General features: G+C 44.8%; 1 long non-coding RNA gene across 1 annotated transcript in view; it reads right to left on the reverse strand.

Annotated features, from left to right (window-relative positions):
- The window catches only part of LOC309646452, a 333740-nt gene that overhangs the window by 170285 nt on the left and 139677 nt on the right, over positions 1-23778 (reverse strand). The gene's annotated exons all lie outside the window — the stretch shown is intronic.

The raw sequence follows: 23778 nt of genomic DNA on the forward strand, positions 1-23778 counted from the left end.
CTCATGATCACCAGGATATATTGTTAAACAAGAAAAGTAAGTGCTGATCTTCATACCCCTAGACCTTCTGTTCCTTCGGACGCTCCACAATCTGATTCCAAGCTACCTTTACCTTCACCTCCCACTGCTCCCCTGCACACACCCCTCCCTGACTGTTCTTTGCCTGCTTCACCTAGAATACCCTTCCCTGGCTACACATAGTCAATTCCAGGCATGCGCAGCCCTATGGAACTTTCTCAGTGGAAGAAATGTCCTATATCTGTGCTGCCAAATATGGAAGCCACTAGCCACATGAGCCTATTGAGTCCCTAAAATGTGGCGAGTGCAACCGAGGGACCAAACTGATAATATAATTCAATTTATTGTATTGTATTTCCTTCTCAAGAGCCATATAGGCAGTCACTTCCAGATCAGTTTAAATCTCCTGGAATCCTTTCCTGATCTCCTCAGTCCTCATCCCTAACTCTTTTATACACACACACACAGACTGTCCTGTCCCCCTCTGCATGGCCCTGGCCTGCATCTATAGCTGTCCTGTACCTGGATCCATCGCCCACGGTATCACTGCTGCCCTGTCTTCCTCAGCCGACTCCTTTGCATTCTTTGAGACCTTCTCTGTCCATTATCTTCCTGTGCCTCCACCGTGCCATCCTCACAGTGAAAATGGGAGAGCCATTCGCTGGATAGACACTTTTCAAGTGTGACCAGAATAACTGTTACTGTCTAAACACAGAAATTTGCTCATGTGCAAATCTGCAGTTTGAACCTGCATCAGTAGAGAGTCCAATTCTGAGCTCAAAGCATAACAAAGGTGATTAAAATCTCATTTTTAGAATTTATTGAGAATTTATCTAGGTTACTCTCATTTTATGCTGCTCTTATCCTCTCATTGACTTCCAGAGGATACTGACACCAAATTGCTTTCTCAATAACACAAGTGATTTATAACTTTCCTGAGGCCTACAGTTCTATTTTGCAATGTGTGCCGTTCCTCAGTAGAAACCGATGAGAACTTTCTTTGCTCTGTAATAGTCTTTCGAATGAAAGAATTGCTTGCTCGGCAATATATTATTCAACTTTATAAGCAAAGCCTTTTATTTAATTAAACGTTTTTTATTTTGAGATAATTGTAGATTCATATGCAATTGTAAGAAATAATACAGACCCCTTCACCAGTTTCCCTCAAAGGCAATATCTTGCAAAACTCCAGCACAACGTGGCAAGCAGGAAATTGACATTGGTATGACTCAACATCTGATTCAGATTTCCTCAGTTTTAGATGCCCTTCTGTGTGTGTATTTAACACTATGCAATCTAATCACACGTAGATTTGTGTAATCAGCACCAGTTAAGCTACACAACAGCCCCATCTCACAATGTTCCCCTTCTACAATCACACACACTTTCCCAGCCCCACCCCTGTCCATAACCCATGGCAACACACACTCTGTTCTTTATCTGTATAATTTTTTCATCTCAAGAATGTTATATAAATGGAATCATACAGTGTGTATCTTTGGGGATTGGCTTTTTCACTAAGCATAATTCCCTTCAGATCCATCCAAACTATTGTACTAATAGTTTATTCCTGTTGTTGTTGTTGTTTTTGTTGTGTGGCACCCCATGGCATATTTGTATACAGCTTATTTAACCATCCATCCATTGAGGACGTTTGGATTATTTCCAGATTTGCACTGTTATGAAGAAAGCTGCAGTGAACATTCGTGTACATATTTTTAGTTTTCATTAATCTGTGATAAATGCTCAGGAGTGAAATGACTGCATTGTATGGTGATTGCTTGTTACATTTTGTAAGAAACTGCTAAACTATTTTCCAGAGTGGCTATATACCATTCCCCAAAAGCAAAGCTTTGATTTATTTAATTATTTAATTTATTTATTTACTTATTTATTTTTGGCTGCGTTGGGTCTTCACTGCCGCGCGTGGGCTTCCTCTAGTTGCGGCCAGCGGGGCTACTCTTTGTTGCGGTGTGCAGGCTTCTCATTGCGGTAGCTTCTCTTGTTGTGGAGCACGGGCTCTAGGCGTGCGGGCTTCAGTAGTTGTGGCTCGCGAGCTCTAGAGCTCAGGCTCAGTAGTGGCTCACGGGCTTAGTTGCTCTGTGGCATGTGGGATCTTCCTGAACCAGGGATCGAACCCATGTCCCCTGCATTGGCAGGCAGATTCTTAATCACTGCCCCACCAGGGAAGTCCCAAAGCTTTTAAAATAAGGGCCAATTTGGAAATAAGTTCAAATTCTGTTGAAAACCAGGTGTTTTATTAAAATAAATTTGCTTTAACCCAGGGAAGCTCTGGTCTCCCTATTAGATCCTGCTGCTGCATACTAGACCAGAAAATGCACTTGGGGACGGTTGATTTGGTTTGTTATCACCTAGAGCTTGATCCTGTTAGAAATAACTGAAGTGAACGTAAAGTTCTGAATAGTCATCTCCTCTGCACCCTATGGGTAGCTGATAAAAAATGTGGTGAGGCTGGTGAGTTCTGGGTTGAGAGTGATCATTAGGGATATTAGTAAAAGTAACAAAGATACTTTTTCCTGGTGAAATGTTAAGCACAGTTGAATCAAAAAAAAAATGTATAAACTTGTCACAGAAGGACAAATACTGCATGATTCCATTCACATGAGAAATCTAAACTAGTCAAACTCAGAGAAACAGAGAGCAGAATGGTGGGTGCCAGGGGCTGAGAGAGGGGGAGATGGGGAGTTGCTGCTCAATGGGTATAAAGTTTCAGTTATGCAAGACGAGTAAGTTCCAGAGACGTGCTGTACAACACTGTGCCTATGGTCAGCAAAACTGTATAGTGCACTTAAAATTTTGTTAAGAGGGTAAATGTCAGGACTTCCCTGGTGGTGCAGTGGTTAAGAATCCACCTGCCAATGCAGGGGACATGGGTTCGAACCTTGGCCGGGGAAGATCCCGCATGCTGCGGAGCACCTAAGCCCGTGCGCCACAACTACTGCCCTCTAGACCCCGTGCGCCACAACTACTGAAACCGGTGCTCCTAGAGCCCTTGCTCCGCAACAAGAGAAGCCACCGCAATGAGAAGCCCACGCACCGCAATGAATAGCCCCTGCTCGCTGCAACTAGAGAAAGCCTGCGTGCAGCAACGAAGACCCAAAGCAGCCAAAAAACAAATAATAAATTAATCAATTTAAAACAAAAGTAGAGGGTAGATTTCATGTTGTGTTATTTTTTGCTGGGGGTGCCACACCACATGGCATGTGGGATCTTAGTTTCCCCATCAGGGACAGAACCTGCCCCCTGCAGTGGAAGCACGGAGTCTTAACCACTGGACGGCCAGGGAAGTCCTCATGTTGTGTTCTTGTCACAGAAATTAATAAGTAAATAAATAATAAAGCTCTTTCTTTGACAGAGCCTTGAAAATCAAGAACACAAGGACTTCCCTGGCGGTCCAGTTGTTAAGACTCTGAGCTTCCACTGCAGGGGGCACGGGTTCGATCCCTGATCCGGAAAGTTCCGCATGCCGCACGGTGCTGGGATGGGTGACCTATAAAACATCAAGAAAACATACTTCTAACAGCAACATCCTTGAGAGACTGAGAATCTCTGAGGCCTGATGTTAGGTGTGCAGAGAGAAAGCACCGACACCCTACCCTTCTATTATTCACATAAGGACAAAGGGCTGGAGAATATTACAAGTCAGAGAGCTTGAAGTCATCAACAATATAAACAGTGGTCAGTTCCAGGTAAAAGACCTTCTTGGAAAGTGTATACACACTCTCTCTATTATCATCATAAATTTAAACGTTTATTTGCCAGAAGCTCTCTGAGAATTTGAACTCTGATGAATAAGTATTGTATAGCTTTCAACATCAATGCTGTGTAAGGCAGTGAACAACTGCCCATACTGTAGGGATGGAGCCCAAAATATTTCACCACGTAAATCACATAAAATCTAAGGCGTTTTTGCAAAATAATGAAAAACGCTATTTTTTTCAGCCAATCTATACTGTCTCATAAGGCATAAAAGTAAAGATAAAGGGACTTTATCACATCTGGCCAAACCCTGGTCTGAGTAGGTGTTGAATGATCATCACAAGGCAGTTCCTTTTCAACCTCCCCCAGAAGAAGGAAACAATTTCCCTTCACTATTCCCCTCTTGCCAAATGAGAATGGGGCCTGGGCAGAGGAGGGAAGCAATCTAACTAGATTTCAGTCCCTGTTATCTCAGGGCTTGTCAGGTCTGGGCTTTCCTTGTTTGTTTGTTCTAGGAAATTGTGTTTACTCATTGCATGTTTGTACTAGGAAATTGAGTTTTCTACTGTTTAACTCACTCTCTGTGCCTTCACCAATCTCTCTTTTTTAAAATTTATTTATTTATTTAGTTAGTTATTTTTGGCTGTGTTGTGTCTTCTTTGCTGCACGCAGGCCCTCTCCAGCTGCGGAGAGTGGGGGGGCCACTCTTCACCCCGGTGCGCGGACCTCTCACTACGGTGGCCTCTCTCCTAGCAAAGCACGGGCTCCAGGTACACGGGCTTCAGCAGTTGTGGCATGCGGGCTCAGTAGCTGTGGCTTGAGGGTTCTAGGAGCAAGCACAGGCTCAGTAGTTGTGGCACACGAGCTCAGCTGCTTCATGGCACGCGGGATCCTCCCGGACCAGGGCCCGAACCCACGTCCCCTGCATTGGCAGGCGAACTCTTAACCACTGCGCCAACAGGGAAGTCCTGCCTTCACCAATCTCTTTAAAGTCGACTTGGCCAGTAGAAAAGCTATTCAGGTCTTCTTGGAGTTAGGAAAATTGCACCAGATTTTATCCACGTACCAATTTTGAAACATGGAAAAATAAAGAGTGATTATAATTTTATTATTTATTTATTTATTTGGGTGTGCCAGGTCTTAGTTGCAGCATGTGGGCTCCTTAGTTGCGGTTCACTGGCTCCTTAGTTGTGGCATGTGAACTCTTAGTTGCGGCATGCATGTGGGATCTAGTTCCCTGACCAGGGATTGAACCCTGGCCCCCTGCCTTGGGAGTATGGAGTCTTAACCACTGGACCACCAGGGAAGTCCCAGTAAAGAATGATTATAGCAGAAAGGTTTTTAAAACACAGTTTAGAATTTGGACTTAATAGCACATCACACATTTGATTGTTCTTACAACAAAAGCACCATCAGTAAAATATACTTGCTGATGGTAGGATGGAGTATGAGTTGATTCCAAGTCCACAAATCTCAGATCTTATTCTTAGTCATAGCTATCACGTATGCAACATCTACTTCATAGCAGGGGCTTTATGTTTGCTATCTCAGATGCTCACAAAAGCTAACTTAAGGAACTTTAAGTAATAGTCCCAGAAAGTCTGTGCAGCTGTGAGGGCTCAAGGAATTGAACCGGCATCTCAGGCATCTTGCTAACTCAGTATTTTTCAAGCCAGTGTTGTGTGACCACTGTATGGGAGTTACTAGTTGAATCTCAAAATTGTGTTCCAGAGTCAAAGTTTAGGAATTCCAGAATACTGTATCCTCCCTTTGTAGTCTGCCATTCATATCAGCATATTAGAGTTTCAGAGAAACGTTGTATTTAAAAAAAGTGTTTAAAACTCTGTTTCACTTAGTTGTCCCCAAATATGTTTGGACTTGGAACTCTTTTGTTTTTTTTTTTTTTTCAAGGAATTCCTGGTCACATCCTGGAAACTTACTGTAATTGCTGTTGAGTTGACTTCTACTGAGGAATCGACTACTGAGGCCTCCAGCTGAGGACCAAAGGACATTAAGTACCACGCGTTCTAAAGGGAATGGCCATCACCAGGGCACTGTTCTGGTCCCTGCGCTCCCATCAAGTCAATCCCCAAAGCCCACCCAAGAAGACTGGGGAGGGGAGGTGGGAAGAGTCACAAGAGAGGAAGGCTGTTGGCTCAGAGCAGGCTTTCCCTGCCCTCTTTGTGAGGTGGATGGTGGAGGTCCTTCACCACCACCCCAGCCAAACGAAGAGGGGCTCCCAGAGAAACTCTTCTGAAGATTTGGGTCCCTGTACTGCACCAGGAGGCCATTGACACAAACAAGTCAGTGATGGCAGAGAAAACCCCTTGTCAGGGTTCTCTAGAGAAACAGAACCAGCAGAGTGTGTGTGTGTGTGTAACTGTGTGGGAGGGTCTCATCCAATCGGTTGATGGCCTTAAGGGAAAATATATATATGAGCCTTCTAAAATAATTTTTTAAATTAAGACTTCATGTTTTAGGGACTTCCCTGGTGGTCCAGTGGGTAAGACTCCGAGCTCCCAATGCAGGGGTCCCCGGTTCGATCCCTGGTTGGGCAACTAGATCCCCCATGCACTCTGCAACTAAGAGAGTCCATGTGCTGCAACTAAGACCTGGCCCAGCCAAAATAAATAATACATAAATAAATAAATATATTTTTTAAAAGACTTCATTTTTTAGAGACATTTTAAGTTTATGGCAAAATTGAGCAGAAAGTATAGAGATTTCCCATATACTCCCTGTCCCCCATATACTCCCTGCCCCCCTATTATCAACATATTATTTATTTCCCATATACTCCCTGCCCCCCTATTATCAACATCTCCCACCAGAGTGGCACATTTACTCGGGGAGGACAAGGGATACTTAATTATCACCCAAAGTCCACAGTTTCCCTTTAGGTTCACTCTGGTGTTATACATTATACGGGTTTGGAGACACGTATGACATTTCTCCACCGTTACAGCATCACACAGAGAATTCTCACTGCCCTAAAAATCCTCTGTGCTCTGCCTGGTCATCCCCCACCCCCAAACCCTGGCAACTACTGATCTTTTTACTGTCCCCATAGTTTTGCCTTTTCCAGATATCATAGAGTTAGAATCATACAGTAGGTAGCCTTTTCTGATTGGTTTCTTTCAATTAGGAATATACATTTAAGTTCCTCCGTATCTCTTCATGGCTTGATAGCTCATTTCTGAGAGAGAGAGAAATTTATTTTAAGGAATTGGCTCATGCAGTTGTGGGAGGTGGCAAGTCTGAAATTGGCAGTGCATGCTGGCAGGCTGGAAATCCTGCAGAAGAAGTCAATTTGCAGTCTTGAGTCCAAAGGCAGTCGGGAAGCAGAATCCTTCCTCTTGAGGGGACCTCAGTCTTTGCTCTTAAGACCTTCAAATGATTGGATGAAGCCCATCCACATTATGGAGGGTAATCTGCTTTACTCAAAGTACACTGATTTAAATGTGAATCACAACTAAAAGTTGCCTTCACAGCAACATCTAGACTTGTGTTTGACCAAATAACTGGCACCATAGCCTAGCCGAGGTGACACATAAAATTAACCATCACAACCCCCAAGAGAGGATCAGCAGTCAGTTAGAAAAAGACTCAGAACCTGTCCCTCTCCCAGCTGGCTACCCTCACACATTGTGGAAATTGGAGTAGGGAAGGGCGCGGAATCCCCAAGGTAGATCGCAAGCCCCCTCCTCCACTCCAGGTGGGAGAGGAAAGAAGTGAAAGCACAGAGCAATCTCCATCTACCTCCACACCCGCAAGCCATAAGCCTGGTGAGTGCTTGGGAGTGGGAAGAGGAAGTGGAGGGAACAAGGGATAAAGTCTATCATCATCATCATCATCTTCATCATTATTATTGCCATGCCTCGCGGCATGCGGGATCTTAGTTCCCTGACCAGGGATTGAACCCAGGCCCTCTTCAGTGAAAGGGCAGAGTCCTAACCACTGGACCGCCAGGGAATTCCCAAGTAAAGTTTAAACAGGAGCTATAAATGAGACCGGACTTTTATTTCTGAAAGTGACTGTGAAATGATGGAACCTTCCAGGGATGTCTCTAAAGGACAGGAAAGGAAGATTCAACAGAAAATGGATGAAAGAAGTCATGGACGGAGCAAAAGAAACCATTCTGTGTTTAGATCCCACTGCTCTGACACTAATGCATAAAAATGGCGGTATCTTGTTTGAGAGACTCAATTTCATGTTTTTTGTTTGTTTGTTTCTTGGTCGCACAGTGCGGCACATGGGAAACTTAGTTTCCCAACCAGGGATCGAACCCTTGACCCCTTCGGTGGAAGCTCGGAGCCCTAACCACTGGACCGCCAGGGAAGTCCTTCAATTTCATGTTTATACTCCATTTGCATTGACACCATTAAACTGGTAATATATTGTCTGAGAGACCCCCAAGTTAGGACACACTGCTTTAATTCACTTCTGTCACCATCACCATAAGAAAGGCAGGTGAGGGCTTCTCTGGTGGTTCAGTGGTTAAGAATCCGCCTGCCATTGCAGGGGACACGGGTTCGAGCCCTGGTCCGGGAACATCCCACATGCCGTGGAACAGCTAAGCCCGTGCGCCCCAGCTACTGAAGGCTGCGTGCCTAGAGCCCGTGCTCCGCAACAAGAGAAGCCACCGCAATGAGAAGCCCGCGCACCGCAAAGAAGAGTAGCCCCCGCTCGCCGCAACTAGAGAAAGCCCACACCCAGCAACGAAGACCCAACGCAGCCAAAAATAAATAAATAAAATAAATTAAAAAAAAAAAAAGGCAGGTGAGCAGAGAAAAACATTTTTGAAAAATGTATATAAATGATTAAAAATAGAAAAATATTACTTTTATTCCAATAACTAGTTGGAGGTGTACTTATTTTCTCAGATATCAGGCTTAGGAAAAATGTCTTTAAAGAATCCGTACAGAGAGGTGATGGTGGCTGGGGGTTTTCATGCCATGCCAGACCTTAAACCTGACGCTGTGGGACCAGGAGAGAAAATACTGTGTGATGCTGCATGGCTCAACTCACTCTAAAAACCTCTTCTCTGGGCTTCCCTGGTGGCGCAGTGGTTAAGAATCCGCCTGCCAATGCAGGGGACACTGGTTCAAGCCCTGGTCCGGGAAGATCCCACATGCCGCAGAGCAACTAAGCCCGTGCACCACAACTCCTGAGACTGCGCTCTAGAGCCCACGAGCCACAACTACTGAGCCCGCGTGCCACAACTACTGAAGCTCGTGTGCCTAGAGCCCGTGCTCCACAACGAGAGAAGCCACCGCAATGAGAAGCCCGTGCTCCACAACGAGAGAAGCCACCGCAATGAGAAGCCTGCGCACCGCAACGAAGAGAAGCCCCCTCTCGCCACAACTAGAAAAAGCCCGCGCGCAGCAACGGAGACCCAATACAGCCAAAAATATATAAATAAAATAAATAAATTTATTTAAAAAAAAAAAAAATTTTAAAAAATAAAAAAAAATAAAAACCTCTTCTGCATAAATTTCTACAATATCCAAAGTTCAAAGGAAAACAGTACAGAGTGTTACAAAGATACATTCCAGGAAAGAGAATTAGAATTTATATCCAGCTCGGGACTTCCCTGGTGGTGCAGTGGTTAAGGAATCCACCTGCCAATGCAGGAGACAAGGGTTCAAGCCCTGGTCCAGGAAGGTCCCACATGCCGCGGAACAGCGAAGACCAAGCTCCACAACTACTGAGCCTGCACTCTAGAGCCCGAGAGCCACAACTACTGAAGCCGGTGCGCCTAGATCCCATGCTCCGCAACAAAGAGAAGCCACCGCAATGAGACGCCCACACACCACAACAAAGAGTAGCCCCCACTCACCGCAACTAGAGAAAGCCTGCGCGCAGCAACGAAGACCCAATGCAGCCCAAAATTAATTAATTAATTAATTTTTAAAAAAGAATTTATATCCAGCCCTTATTATCCAATTGTTCATTTCTTTAGGGCTGTAAAACTTAAAAGGGAAGAAAGACCAAGTAACATTTTAAAGAGGAAACTGGGATGATAATGAGGACATTTAAAATCTCCCACTTTATCCTTCTTGTTTCAACCAGCGGCTCGATTGAGATTTATTGAATACTTACTGTAAAAGGCATAGAATTAAACTCTGAAGGAAAGAGGAAGGTGAGCCCAGCAAGGCTCAGATCTGCTGCCAGGAATTTATTCTAAACATAGTACTGAATAAACAGCCACGTCTGTTTAGCTCAGTGCTGTATCTCTGGCACCTAGAACTAGTAATTAGCCTGATTCAGGTGCTCAAAAAATTTTTTTCAGTGACTACATATATAAAGGGATCCATGTCACATGTGTTGCCCATGTTATAAAGAAGGTATGCTTAAGCTAACGATGCAGACCTGTGTCGCCTCCGTTCCTAACTTAACAGTCAACAGCTCCACTTTCCTTCTGCAGTGCTGAGCACCTCCAATGTTCAAGGCGCTATGTTAGGTGCAGGGATACAGCAGTCAGCAAGGTACCATCACAAATCAATCCCTCATCTTACCAACTTGCCCTTAAAGAGACATCACAGAAGTAAGCAGGTAATGGTGGGACAAGAAGATAAATGTGAGCTCAGGCCAGGAGAGCACAAGTCACCATGACAGAGCCCGATTTATTTGGGACAGCACTGCACCCTCCCAGCCTCCTCTGGAGCTAGTTGTGGGGAGCAGACTAGTTAGTACCCTGCAGTGGTATGTAGGCCAGGGAAGGCTGCTTGAAGGGATCTGACTTACTTTGTGATTTGTGTCTGGGTCTTAGTTTATAAAGGATACTGAGCGATGACGTGGAGAGGCTAATACGATTGGAAGAAAAACTTACTACTCACAACTCCCAAGAGGCGGGGGCACAACATGCCACCAGGGCCATGTGGAGAAGTACCAGGTTCAGTCAGGATGCAGAAGCAGGAGCAAGGGGAAAGCACAGGCCACAGCCTTTATTGTGTTTTCCGAGGGAAAGGCAAGCTTAATGTTGGCTCCTTGAATAATTCCAGTGGGCTTTGGGGCATAAGGGCTGTCCTTAGTTGTCTGGCACCTGGCCCCGGGTTGATTAGGGCAGGGGAAATGTTGGCTTGGTGTGTGAGAGTGAGATAAAGGAAATGGTTCAGAGTGGATCACAGGGGAGATGCAAACAACCTCGGCCGTTAGTTTTGTCTTATGATTAATGGATGCCAGTTAGACAAATACAAAATCTAAAATGCTTCACCTGCAACGTGGACACGATGGCTGGAACAGTCAGCCTGGACCATGAGGTGATCCATGCTAGCACAGGGGGTACAGAAAGGAACCTGGGTCCCCAGTGACTGCAAAGCTGCCAAACCACCCTGGACCGTCTATCTCCACATTCATGTCACTTGAGAGAGAAATCGAACTTCTACCCTGTTAAGCCACAGTAGTCAGGCCTCTGTAATGAGTAGCCAAAAATCATCCTAAGGATAAAGGCGCCTAACTCAAATAGGGTAAATCAGAGAAGACTTGCCTGAGGAGGTAACATCAAAGGCAAGACGCTGGCAGACAAGTCAGAGAGGTGGGGAAGAGTGTTGGTTAGGGGGACCAGCGAGAGTGAAGAAGGCCCGGGGAGGGAAGGTGTGCCTCATGCAGGGGCGAAGGAAGCGTGTGTGGTTGAGTGGACAGTGCAGCTCACTGGAGCCCGGAGGGCAGGGCAGGGGTGCGAGCAGCGATGAGTGAGGAAGCCGGGGAGACAGCTGGGCAGAATCATAAGGAAGACCTCGGATGCCGGGGTAAAGGGCCTAGCTTTAATGATGGTAGGAGGCCATCAAAGGCTTTCCAGCATGGGAGTGACATGACCAGATCTGCTGATCTTTCTGGCTGTTGTGTGGAAAACAGATCAGAGAAGGGAGCTAGCTGAATGCAAGGAGAGGTAGGTAGGAGGCTGCTCAGGGGAACCCACTCATCCTGGTTTGCCAAGGACTCTCCCAATTTTAGCACTGGGAGTTCTGCATTCCAGGAACCTCTCTCTCCACCCGCTATCCCGGGCCAGCAGGGACAGCTGGTCACCCTAAGGCTGCTGCATGAGCCCAGGTGAGATCTACAGCGGTAGGGACGAGGACGCAGGGAAGGTTCCAGGTTACTGCACAGTGAAACGAACGCCACCTATCTGCTCTTGCTCAGAAAGAGCTCCCGCACTCAAAAATCGCGTCGTATTTCAGACAAGCACGAAATAATGCCATTTGCAGCAACCTGGATGGATTTAGAGATGATCATACTAAGTGAAGTAAGTCAGAAAGAGAAAGACAAATACCATAGGATATCACTTATACGTGGAATCTAAAAAATGATACAAATGAACTTATTTACGAAACAGAAAGATTCACAGACAAAGAAAACAAACTTATGGTTACTAAAGGGGAAGGGGGGAGATAAATTAGTTTAGGATTAACAGATACATACAAGTGTATATAAAATGGATAAACAACAAGGTCTTACTGTATAGCCAGGGAACTATAGTCAATATCTTGTAATAACCTATAATGGAAAAGAATCTGAAAAAGAATAGATACATGCATAAATGAATCACCTTGCTGTGTACCTGAAACTAATACAACATGGTAAACCCACTATACTTCAATTAAAAAAAAGAAGAAAGAAAGAAATCACACTAGGGAACGCTTTGTGAGCAGAAGTCTGGGTAAACCAGAACTACAAGGCCACCAAACTCCAGGAGGAGGACAAATCATGATGGTCAAGGTCTAAAGCAATTCCTTTTGATTGACAAAAAATGACCAAAAAATAACATTTTTCTCTGGATGCAAACAATCCTATTCTACGTCTCTTCATCTTGCCTTCTTGTTACAATTATCTTCATTGGATGGTTGACATCATTCGACCTGTTCACGGCCAGGACACTGAGAGCTGCATGAAGCACAGAGGAATTCTGACTTTCTGTCCTAACACCACAATGATGGACCATCTTTTAAATAAGATCGATGTGGATACATAGCCTTCCAAACACTTAGGAATTCTGTCTGACTTCAGCTGCTGTCTGTCCAGCTCTCATCTCATATTTATTTTATAACCTTTCCCTTGAAATGTCCGGACTTCTTGAAGAAAGCTGTATCAAAATGAACAGTGTTTATTATTTTTATTACAAGCTTTATACATTCCCTGAAATCCAAAAGAAAAGTAACTGCAATAACCGATCTGAGAATTACAGCATCAGGGAAAAAAATGGCATAAGGTCACAGAATCTAGAAGGTTTTGCTATGCAGCAAAATGTTTTATGGGGATAACAATGATTTGCTGTCCAGTAACCAAGTATATTACTCGTAACACGGAAGAAATGTTTGAAATAAGATTGGACTAAGACTTCAATATAAACTGTTTTAGAATTGTGTTTATAAAAATGGAATAAATAATGGAAGGAGTAGTTGACTTAATAGGAGACAGATGACATTTAGGTATTTGTTGGGAAAATTAATAAAATAGTCTTGTTCAAGCTTCAGAGGCAGAAGCATGCCTCTGCCCGACCTGTGACCCTGCGTGGACCGCGTGCCTGCTTGCACACCTAACAATTGCCGTTAGCAACTCAAACGGCGCTTACGGTAAAAAGGGGGATGGGTCTTGGAATTTCTTGAGCCCTGGGGACCTGGCCAGTCCCTCCGGGTCTAGAAAATCTTGTGACTCACATGGTGAAAGCAACAGCATTGTTAAAGTGAATCCAGAGCTGCATTTTTGCACGCAAACTGATGATATCAGTTTGCGGCCTGGAATTATAAACGAAAGCCCCCAGAACTGTAAACTGAAGTCTCACCCGTGGGGTGGACGCGCTGCCCGGGACCCTTCCCAACTGGAGCTCCAGATTGCTGTCACTCGGGACTACCCCGCTGCTGTTTGGATCTGGAAGTAAGTGTCGGCCCAATTCGGTGATGTATAGCCTGTTATGTTTCCCTAATAATCTTATTCTTTTCCTTCTAATGATTGTATATTAGAATTCAGTTAAATCACCTTTCATTAAAGAATTCATTAAAGCTGCTTCTTCGTGTGAGACAAGTGCTTATTTTGCCAGCGAATCCAACGAAACTGAAAACCAAAAGCAGGGACTTCCCTGGTGGCGCAGTGGTTGAGAGTCTGCCTGCCAATGCAGGGGACACGGGTTCGAGCCCTGGTCTGGGAAGATCCCACATGCCGCGGAGCAACTAGGCCCGTGAGCCGCAATTACTGAGCCTGCGCGTCTGGAGCCCGTGCTCTGCAACAAGAGAGGCCGTGACAGTGAGAGGCCCGCACACCGCGATGAAGAGTGGCCCCCGCTTGCCACAACTAGAGAAAGCCCTCGCACAGAAACGAAGACCCAACACAGCCATAAATAAATAAATAAATAAAATTTGAAATCTTTAAAAAAAAAAACAACAATCCCACAGTATGTAAAATAAAATTTGTTCACCCTCTCACAGAGAGATGGCCCTAACACAAAGCTAACAACTGTAGAAACCATATCAGGTATTCACAAATACTGTTAAAAAAAAAAAAATCTAATATGCTCCACTAGCAGGAATTTCAGGTTCAGAGAAGAGAGAACGTGGAGGCTTATATGAGGGCTGTTTAAGGGCGGGGCCTGAAAGAAGCATATGTCACTTCCACCCATATTTCATGGCCCAAACTCAAGCATAAGGCCTCACTCAACTGCAAGGAAACCTGGGAAATACGGTCTACACATGTGTGCAGAGGGGAGGGACTGGGTTTGGTGAATTCGTATTCATCTACGCCCAGTAGAGCACCGGGCACGTGCTACACACTCAATAACTGTTGATTGTGTGTTTGGTCTGAGGTTTCAGAACCAAGGGCTACAGCTGGAATTTCAGTTTCCTCCCCGCAGGCCATGCTGTCGGCTGCCCCATCAACCTGCACATATACCGCTTAAGTGTTTAAACAATTAGAGGAAGGAGCTCAATGGCAAACTTTTACATCAGCAAAACCAGTTAGACAACACTACAGGCTATATAGTTAGTGCTAATCCTGTAATGATGGCAAGATGCAGAAGGTAGAGCAGGCTGCAATCTGAGCCCTACAGGGGGGCTGTGTAAGGAGGAGAGGGGAACGTAAGGTGGGAAGGAGACAAAGGGCCAAGTGAGCAAAGCTGGAGGAAGAGAGAAACACAGTCAACTGAGGTCTTCTCTGTCTTGAAAGAAATAAAGTTTAGTTTTGGATTCCCATTTGCATTTTTAAACTAGAGTTGATTTAAACTGGGATCAACATTTGTCAATCTGGAGGATAGAAAACAAGTTTTGTGAGCTGTTTCTGGAGGAAAGCAGACCTTATGTGTTAGTATCGTGGGTAGGGGGGCAAACTCTGGAGTCAAGACAATTGGGGGTTGATTCCTACCTACGTGAGCTGGAGCAAGTAACCCGATCTCTGTGCCTTGGTTTCCCCAATGTGAAATTGAGCTAATAATTGTAACTACCTTAGAAGGTTGTTGTGAGGATTAACTGAGCTTCTATATAAAGCAGTTAGCACAGTGCCTGGAATACAGTAAGCTGTGGACATGTTGGCCATTACTATTATTTTTTTATTATTATTATTAACCAGAAGAATCTAGTGTTACAGGGCCAGAAGGCAGGGGCATTCTCCTCCCTTCTTTATGGTACTCCACACTATTTCTCCTCTGTCTTCTCGTAAAAAGCCACCCATTCTTTGAGGTCCATGCCATCCCACTATGCCTCTGACCCTGCCTCATCGTGGTCATCTACCCAGGGCTGCACTAGGGTGCCTTCCCTCCGGCTAAACACAGCCCCATGCCAGGGCGCCTGGCCCTTCCAGTGGAGTGTGGGCTGGGTTTCAGCCCCAGGTTGCCCAGGTGGGCAGAGCACACCCACCCAGGTACAGGGCATCCTGCATCTACCAAGTTCCAGGTCTCTCCCCACGTGGAATTGAAGGCTCCAGCCCCTGGCTCAGTTTCCCCCTTTAGCCCGTTTGCCATCGTCATAATGACCACCCATCCATGTGGACAACTCGTACAAGTCCCTGCCTCTCAGTCCCTTGGCTCCCCTTGGGGCCTTCTGCCCCATGCCTCCGTGCCCGCGTTCAACGCTGCTTCTACACGAGCAGTCTCTCACCCATCTCCCCTCCTGCAGCTGCCCGCAGACCCTCAGACCTTCCCTCTTCCCTCAGTCTCTCCGTCATCCTCCTGGACGATGCTTCTTTCAGGCTGATGACTGAAGCACTCCCTTGAGCTTCTGTTCTTCCACAGCCTCTCTGGCCCAGTGCCACCCTCTCTGTATCAAGTCCACCATCCACGTGGGCTACTGAGCAGACTGGCCACCCACAGAGACCCAACAGGCCATCTCAGGGGGCCCCTCAGTCCCACCTGAGAGAAGACGCCACACCTACACACCGATGCTTGTGCTTCTGGAGATCTCTGGGTTTTTCGTGGAGCAGTCGTCTCTAGAGGATGAGGGAGTTGTTCTTCTGAGATACTAGTGATCCACTAGCCAAGGAAGCTCTCCTGCTGGGGCCCAAGACCACAGGGCAGCCCAGTTAAGAGGGAACAGCACCCCCAGCCCTGGGCAGAGTCCAGTCTTGCTCTGTTCCTTCCGGACAAATGGGGTTTGGAAGCAACGGCAGCACCGCCCTGGGACTAGATGTAAGTGAGGCTCCTCTGAGCTGCTTTGTAACCAGTGAGCATCATGGGAGCAAGAGGAAGGGTGTGGGAACGGGAGGGATGCGAGAAGCCTGAAGCTGACAGGCTAGTTGTCAGCAAGGAGAAGCTCCTCCTTCCTGCAGGTTGATGGGCGGGGACTTGAAAGAGGGAGGAGGTCCCCATAGAAGCGAGGGCAGAAGCTTGGGACTAGTGCTACCGATGTGACTCAGGGCCTGGTGACTTTGGGTCTCGCAGTGAGAGCAGCCTTGGATATGACTTTCCCTGACTGGTTCCCACACTCAGGGAAGGGGGAGCACCTGTGTCTTAATCAACTTGGGTCCCAGGGATGTGGTGCAAAGTAGTTACCAATAAATGCTGTGGAAATGGACTGAAAGACCTCCACCGGCTGATCCAAAGGGCGCCCTCGCCATTCACACGAGGAAGTCCTACCGGCCCAATCTCAGCCCAACCCAAGCACCATACTGGAGTTTTTAACGCTAGAGTTGAGGGTTTTTTCCCATGTTTCAGTGAGGCCATCTCCTGATCTCTGGCAGAGTACTAGGGAGCTCTTCTCCTGCTCTGCTCACCCCTGTCTCTGAACCTGAAAGAAACACGAAATGGTCTCAGCTGCTTATCCAAATAACAACGTGACTGCTACTGGCTGCTTAAAAGTGGACGTGTTTTTCTTCTCAGACACTACAAAACAAATATTTACTGAATTCTCAATTTCTGAAATAGTTCATGATAACCTCCAATCTTGCACATGAAGTGTCAGATCTTGAGAGATCACAATGAAGAATGTATTGATGTTACATTTTTTTAAAAAGAGGGGAGTGGCAAGGGAACTGTTACCAAAAAACAATTCCTAGAAAACTGTAAAGGTGAGTGAACTGTAAAATAAAAGCTGTCACACAATGAGCATTTTTATTAGAATAATAAAGGCTTTTTAAAAAAATATTTATTTATTTGGTTGCACCAGGTCTAAGTTGCGGCAGGTGGGCTCCTTAGTTGCAGCTCGCCGGTTCCTTAGTTGTGGCATGCGTGTGGGATCTAGTTCCCTGAGCAGGGATCGAACCCAGGCTCCCTGCATTGGGAGCTCAGAGTCTTAACCACTGCACCACCAGGGAAGTCCCCATTGGAATAATAAAGGCTTAATGAAAAGGCAGCAAAGAGCTGAGTTAAATGAGAAAGATATTTGAAGTTGAAAATGGCATATTTCTTTGCTTTAAGTCCTTTAGCCAATAAAAAAATATTTATATAAATTTACCAGGGATTTAAAGGGGGCATTTGCAGCATGATAAGCAAAAGACACTTTGAGGAGTATCATGGATTCATTTAATTTATTAAAATGTATATTTATCATACTTTCATCCACTCACAAAACATCCTTTTCTCTCTGTAAAGACGATGATGCTAAATTACTTGGCATAGGTGATGCTAAAGTAAATTGAGTTCTTCAAATGTTTTGTTTTAATGATTACCTGAGTATTTTTTAAAATTTCTCTGATACTGTTTTAAAATAATTCCCTCTCTCACTACAGCACAGTTCACTTTTTTATTTTTGTTTTTAATGAACTTTATTCTTTAGAACAGTTTAGATGTACAGAAGGATTATGAATATAATACAGAGGGGTCCTACATACCCCACACTCAGTGTCCCCTATTAGTAACACCTTACAGTAGTCTGGTACGTTTGTCATGATTAGAGAACCAATACTGGTACACTACTGTTAATTAAAGTACACACTTTATTCAGATATTCTTAGTTTTTCCCTAATGTCCTTTTGCTGTTCCAAGATCCCATCCAGGTACCACATCATATTTACTTTAATCTCCTTAGGCTCCTCTTAGGTGTGACAGTTTCTCATTTTCCTTGTTTTTGATGACCTTGACAGTTGTGAGGAGTACTGGTTAGATATTTTGTAGAATGAATCTCATTTGGGATTTGTTGATGCTTTTCTCATAATGAGACTAGGGTCATGGATTTGGGGGGATGACAAGACAGAGGTCAAGTGCCCTTCTCATTACATCATTCAAGGGTAGGTACAGGCCATCAATAAGACTTATCACTGTTGGGGGCTTCCCTGGTGGCGCAGTGGTTGAGAATCTGCCTGCCAATGCAGGGGACACGGGTTCGAGCCCTGGTCTGGGAAGATCCCACGTGCCGCGGAGCAACTAGGCCCGTGAGCCACAACTACTGAGCCTGCGCGTCTGGAGCCTGAGCTCCGCAACAAGGGAGGCCGCGATAATGAGAGGTCTGCGCACCGCGATGAAGAGTGGCCCCCACTTGCTGCAACTAGAGAAAGCCCTCGCACAGAAACGAAGACCCAACACAGCCATAAATAAATAAATAAATAAAAATTAAAAAAATTAAAAATTAAAAAAAAAAAAAAAGAGTGGCGAGAGTGGACTTAGCACTGTTGATGCTGCCCTTGACCACCTGGCCGGGGTAGTGTTTGTCAGGTTTCTGCAGGTCACACTCTTCCCCCGCTTTCTATGCTGTGCTCTTTTCTATGCTGTCACTCTGCGCAGCCCACACTTAACGGAGTGAGAGCTATGCTCCATTTCCCTGTGGGCGAAACATCCACATAAATTATTTGGAATTTTCTGCACCAGGGGATTTACCTCTTCTCCCTCATTTATTTATTTATTCAATCATTTATTGACATCAGTATGGACTCGAGGATATTAGCGCAGTTCATTTTTTAAAGTGCAAATTTTTTCCCCATGGGGAAAACAGGAGCCGCTGCCAAACATTTCCATAAACAAAGTGCCCTCAGCCTTTTCTCAAGCACATCTCGGGAATGTGTTAAATCCTCTGTGTAGCCAGGGACTTGGCATAGATAAGGAGGGATTGCTTGATGTGATCAAAATGGTTGACTCACTAAATGAAAACACCCTCGTGAAAACTTCTCTAGTATTTGCTTAATCTAAATCCCTCATTTCAAGAAAATGAAATTTAAATGCATTCTTTGTTTCTAGGTATTATTTAAACCACAGCAAAATATAAACAAATCAATGTTAAAAAAAAAAAAGACAGAAAATCTCCCTCAGACTATAAAAGCAAAACTAAAACACACCTATGAAGATGAAAGTGTGTGCTAAAATTCCTAAATAAATTAATTAATTTAATTAAATTAAATACCACCACCAACAATGCTCAGGGATGATTTGGTCAGAGAGACAGGGAGGAGAAGCAGCGACCTTCTTGTCCCACAGCTTTCCTGGGGCCCTCAGAATCCCAAGGCCCTAAGAACTCATTTTCACGGTAAGTCTTTCCAAGTCCTAAGACCACTCAGCCTTCCGGTGAAGCTCCTGGATGTCAGGGTGACACCAGCAGGCAGCACTGACTTCCGACAACCACAGGCCGTGGGTCTGGGGCACACTCACTGGGCCTCTCCTGACTTCCAATGGTCTCTGGGCCCCCGGAAGACCGCCTCTTTCCACGTGGCAGCCCCTCCCTCCCTTTTCACTGCGCTGCCTCCAGAACCTCAGGATTCCTCTTCTCACACCTCCTAAAGCCCCCCTGTACCCTGCACCGACTGAGAGCTGGCCCTCCCCTCCCAGTCTCCCTTCCTCACCAGTTTTGGAAGGTAATGCTATGCACAGACAAAGTTCTAGCTCTGACACAGATTATCTGTGTGACCCTGGGCAAGTTGCTTCACCTCTCTGGGCCAATTTCTCAAGTGTAACATGAAGACACTGGTTTCAAGTCAGCTCCAAACGCTTTCACTCTGAAATGTCATGATCCTGTTAAATCCTTCAAGGCCAGGATAATACTGTTTCCCAGTTGTGTGGACAACTAGATAAACAGCGATGTAGTCATTAAATATTGTCTTATTTTTCCCTCAGTTCCCTCTTCTGGCCGGGGCATTTTTAATGATTATCTGGTATTTATACCCAGATATAATAAATTGTGTTTCATTGTTTTTAGACGTGTGCTTCTCAATTTTGCCATCAGAAAGGTGTATTTGGGACTTCCCTTGGGGTGCAGTGATTAAGAATCCGCCTGCCAATGCAGGGCACATGGGTTTGAGCCCTGGTCCGGGAAGATCCCACATGCTGTGGAGCAACTAAGCCCGTGGGCCACAACTACTGAGCCTGCATTCCAGGGCCCGCGAGCTACAACTGCTGAGCCCGAGTGCCACAACTACTGAAGCCTGCGCGCCTAGAGCCCGTGCTCTGCAACAAGAGAAGCTACTGCAATGAGAAGCCCACACACCGCAACAAAGAGTAGCCCCTGCTTGCCGCAACTAGAGAAAGCCCGTGTGCAGCAATGAAGACCCAACGCAGCCAAAAATAAATAAATAAATAAATAAAATTTTTAAGTGTATTTTTTTCTAAGTGGGATTTTTATTTTGATGGTTTCTAGCTTTTTAAGATGACTAATTTACTGAGTTGTAGGCTTTTTTTTTTAAAGCTTTTTATTGAAACCGTTTTCAGCTTGTTAGGAGGAGACATCTTAGTTTCAGACAGAAGTGGTCCACACAATTGCAATCCTTTACCTTAAACTCTTTCAGACAGGAACTTTTTAATTTATTTAATTTATTTATTTTTGGCTGCTTTGGGTCTTCGTTGCTGGGCTTGAACCTGTGTCCCCTGCATTGGCAGGTGGATTCTTAACCACTGCAGCACCAGGGAAGTCCCAAGTTGTAGGCTTTTTAAAGGAGAAAAATAGGATCAGGGAGGTGTATGCAGGAAGCTTGAATCTGTATCTGTAATACTTCATTTTATTTAAAAAAAATTTTTTATTATTTTTTTTATTGGAGTATAGTTGATTTACAATGTTGTGTTAGTTTCTGCTGTACAGCAAAGTGATTCAGCCATAAATATACGTATATCCACTCTCTTCTAGACTCCATTGCCATATAGGTCATTACAGAGCACTGAATAGAGTTCTCTGTGCTGTAATATTTTATTTCTTCAGAAAAAACAAGAAGCACAGACGGCAAAATCTTAGAATGTGATGAAATCTGAGTGACAGATACAAAAATTGTTACATGATTGATTGTGAATATTTCTCACTTTCCTCGAATCACTCGAATCATTTTCTTAAGAATAAAAACTTCTCATATCCTTCTTTTTCCTTTTGTTGGCCTTTTGATTATCTGCTATTTGAAAACGCATAGCCAGTCAATTAAAATAGGACAGAGAAGAGGTGAAGTACCCCCGTGTCTAAGTTCTCCTTTCCCTTTACAGCTCATATTAGGTCCCACCTCCTCTACAAAGCCTTTCAGTTTGCCTCAATCTCCTACAGAAACTTTCAGCCCATTGCCTGGTGCCTTTGTTGTAAGGTGCCACTTCTGGGCACTTAATCCACTACTTTTTAATACTCTGCTTGTGCAACAACCCACATTTTCATCTGTGGTACACTGATACCCCGTGTTATCAGGATGGGCAAGGTCACTGTGCTAACAACCCCGCAAGTCATTTCTTGACCACACAACATGTCCACGGTGGATTGACTGTGGGTCTGATCCGTGTCATCTTCACTCTGGGACTGCTGATGCAGCAGTCTTAACCTGTCACATTGCCTGTTTCCAGGTAGAAGAGGAATAACCTGGTAACCGTCATCTGACTCTGAAAACTTCCACCCACCTGGCTTCTAACCGTATTTTATTGGCCAAAGCAAGTCACGCGGGGACTCCTGAGTTTAAGAAGGCAGGGATGGCTAATCTTCGTGGTGGGAGGGGCACCACGGAGAGGGAAACCAGGCTGTTGGGTGAACAGGTCAGTAACACAATCCACCATTCCCTTAGGAAACATTTCTTCTGCTGAATTTGAACTTTCAACTCTCAGCTGACCAACAACCTTTCTGTGATCTCACCTGCTGATGTGGCCAATTTCAGCAGTGTTGCCCTCTTAAGGAATTCTTTGTACAAGCATTTAAATATTTTATTGCATTTTAGCCCTTATTAATTTATAACCATGGATGGAAAATGGAAAATTAAAGTGCCGATATGAGTCATAAGGAACACAGGTCTCATAATTTAAAACACTGGAGAGGATCCTCAGGTATGCCAGAGCTGTGAATGTCTCAGGCAGAGGTTCCCCGGAAAATCTAAGCTAATTGACTCTGCTCATTTGTGAAGGAAACAAATTAATAAACTTGTAAAGAGCTAGAGCAATATCAACAAAACTTGTGTTTAAAAGCTGTGATTCAGAACTTCCCTGGTGGCGCAGTGGTTAAGAATCTGCCTGCCAATGCAGGGGACACAGGTTCGAGCCCTGGTCCAGGAAGATCCCACATGCCATGGAGCAGCTAAGCCCGTGTGCCACAACTACTGAGCCTGTGCTCTAGAGCCCGTGAGCCACAACTACTGAGCCTACGAGCCACAACTACTGAAGCCCACGCGCCTAGAGCCGTGCTGCACAAGAGAAGCCACCGCAGTGAGAAGCCCCCGCACCGCCACCAAGAGTAGCCCCCACTCGCCGCAACTACAGAAAGCCTGCGCGCAGCAATGAAGACCCAACACAGCCAAAAATAAATTAATTAATTAATTAATTTTTTTTTAGAAAGTTGTGATTCAAAAGATTTTTAACTCTCTGGGAACCGAAACTATTGCATCAACTTTTGGACATTCTAGTTTCATATGTATATTTTCAGGAACATATTATGTAGGGGCTCCCTGTGTTGGCTGATGTTTTTATTTAGTGCTTTGTACATGCGCTCTGTTTCCTCAGATTGTAAATCCCTGAGGATAGTATCTAAGGGGCACCACGGAGAGCATAGTGCGCTCAAGTTCTGCAGTGAGACCATCCTGGATCCAAATCCTGGCGCTGACACCGCCTGGCAGCAAGACACTGGGCAAGTGACTTAAAGCCTTGGGCCCTCAGTTTTCTCATCTGAAAAAAAGGGGATTTTAATACTTAGCTCATGGTTTGTTGTGAGCTTTACCTAATACATGTGAAACACTAGGAGGTGCTACATAATGTTAATTTTGTCTAATCTACCGTTTACTACACTTACTGTGTGCCAGGCATGTAACATGTTTTATTCTGTAACAACCTCCTAACAACCATAAAAGTAGGATTATCATTCACATTTTGTAAAGATCAGAGAGATTAAGTGACTCTTCCAAAGACACAGCCATTGGCAAATTATGTCTTGAACTCATGCCCTTTTATTACAAAATTCTACAAACTGAAAAAGAGGAGATTAACTGGTCTTCCTACTTCAAGACCTAAAGCACTGCAAGATTCTGCCTTTCTAGATCGTGAAAGAAGATAAATTATACTTGAAAACATTTCAGGGTCAGATGTCGCATTGCTCTCAATCCATTCCATTCCCCTTCCCTGCTCTTTTGCGTGTGTGGTAAAATATACATAACATAAAATTTAGCCTTTTAACCCTTTTTAGTGTACAATTCAGTGGGATTAAATACATTCACAATGTTGTGTAACTGTTATGACTGTTTGTTTGCAGAACTTTTTCA

This window comes from Balaenoptera physalus (assembly GCF_965194825.1).
Source record: "Balaenoptera physalus genome assembly, chromosome: 17".
Taxonomy (NCBI): domain Eukaryota; kingdom Metazoa; phylum Chordata; class Mammalia; order Artiodactyla; family Balaenopteridae; genus Balaenoptera; species Balaenoptera physalus.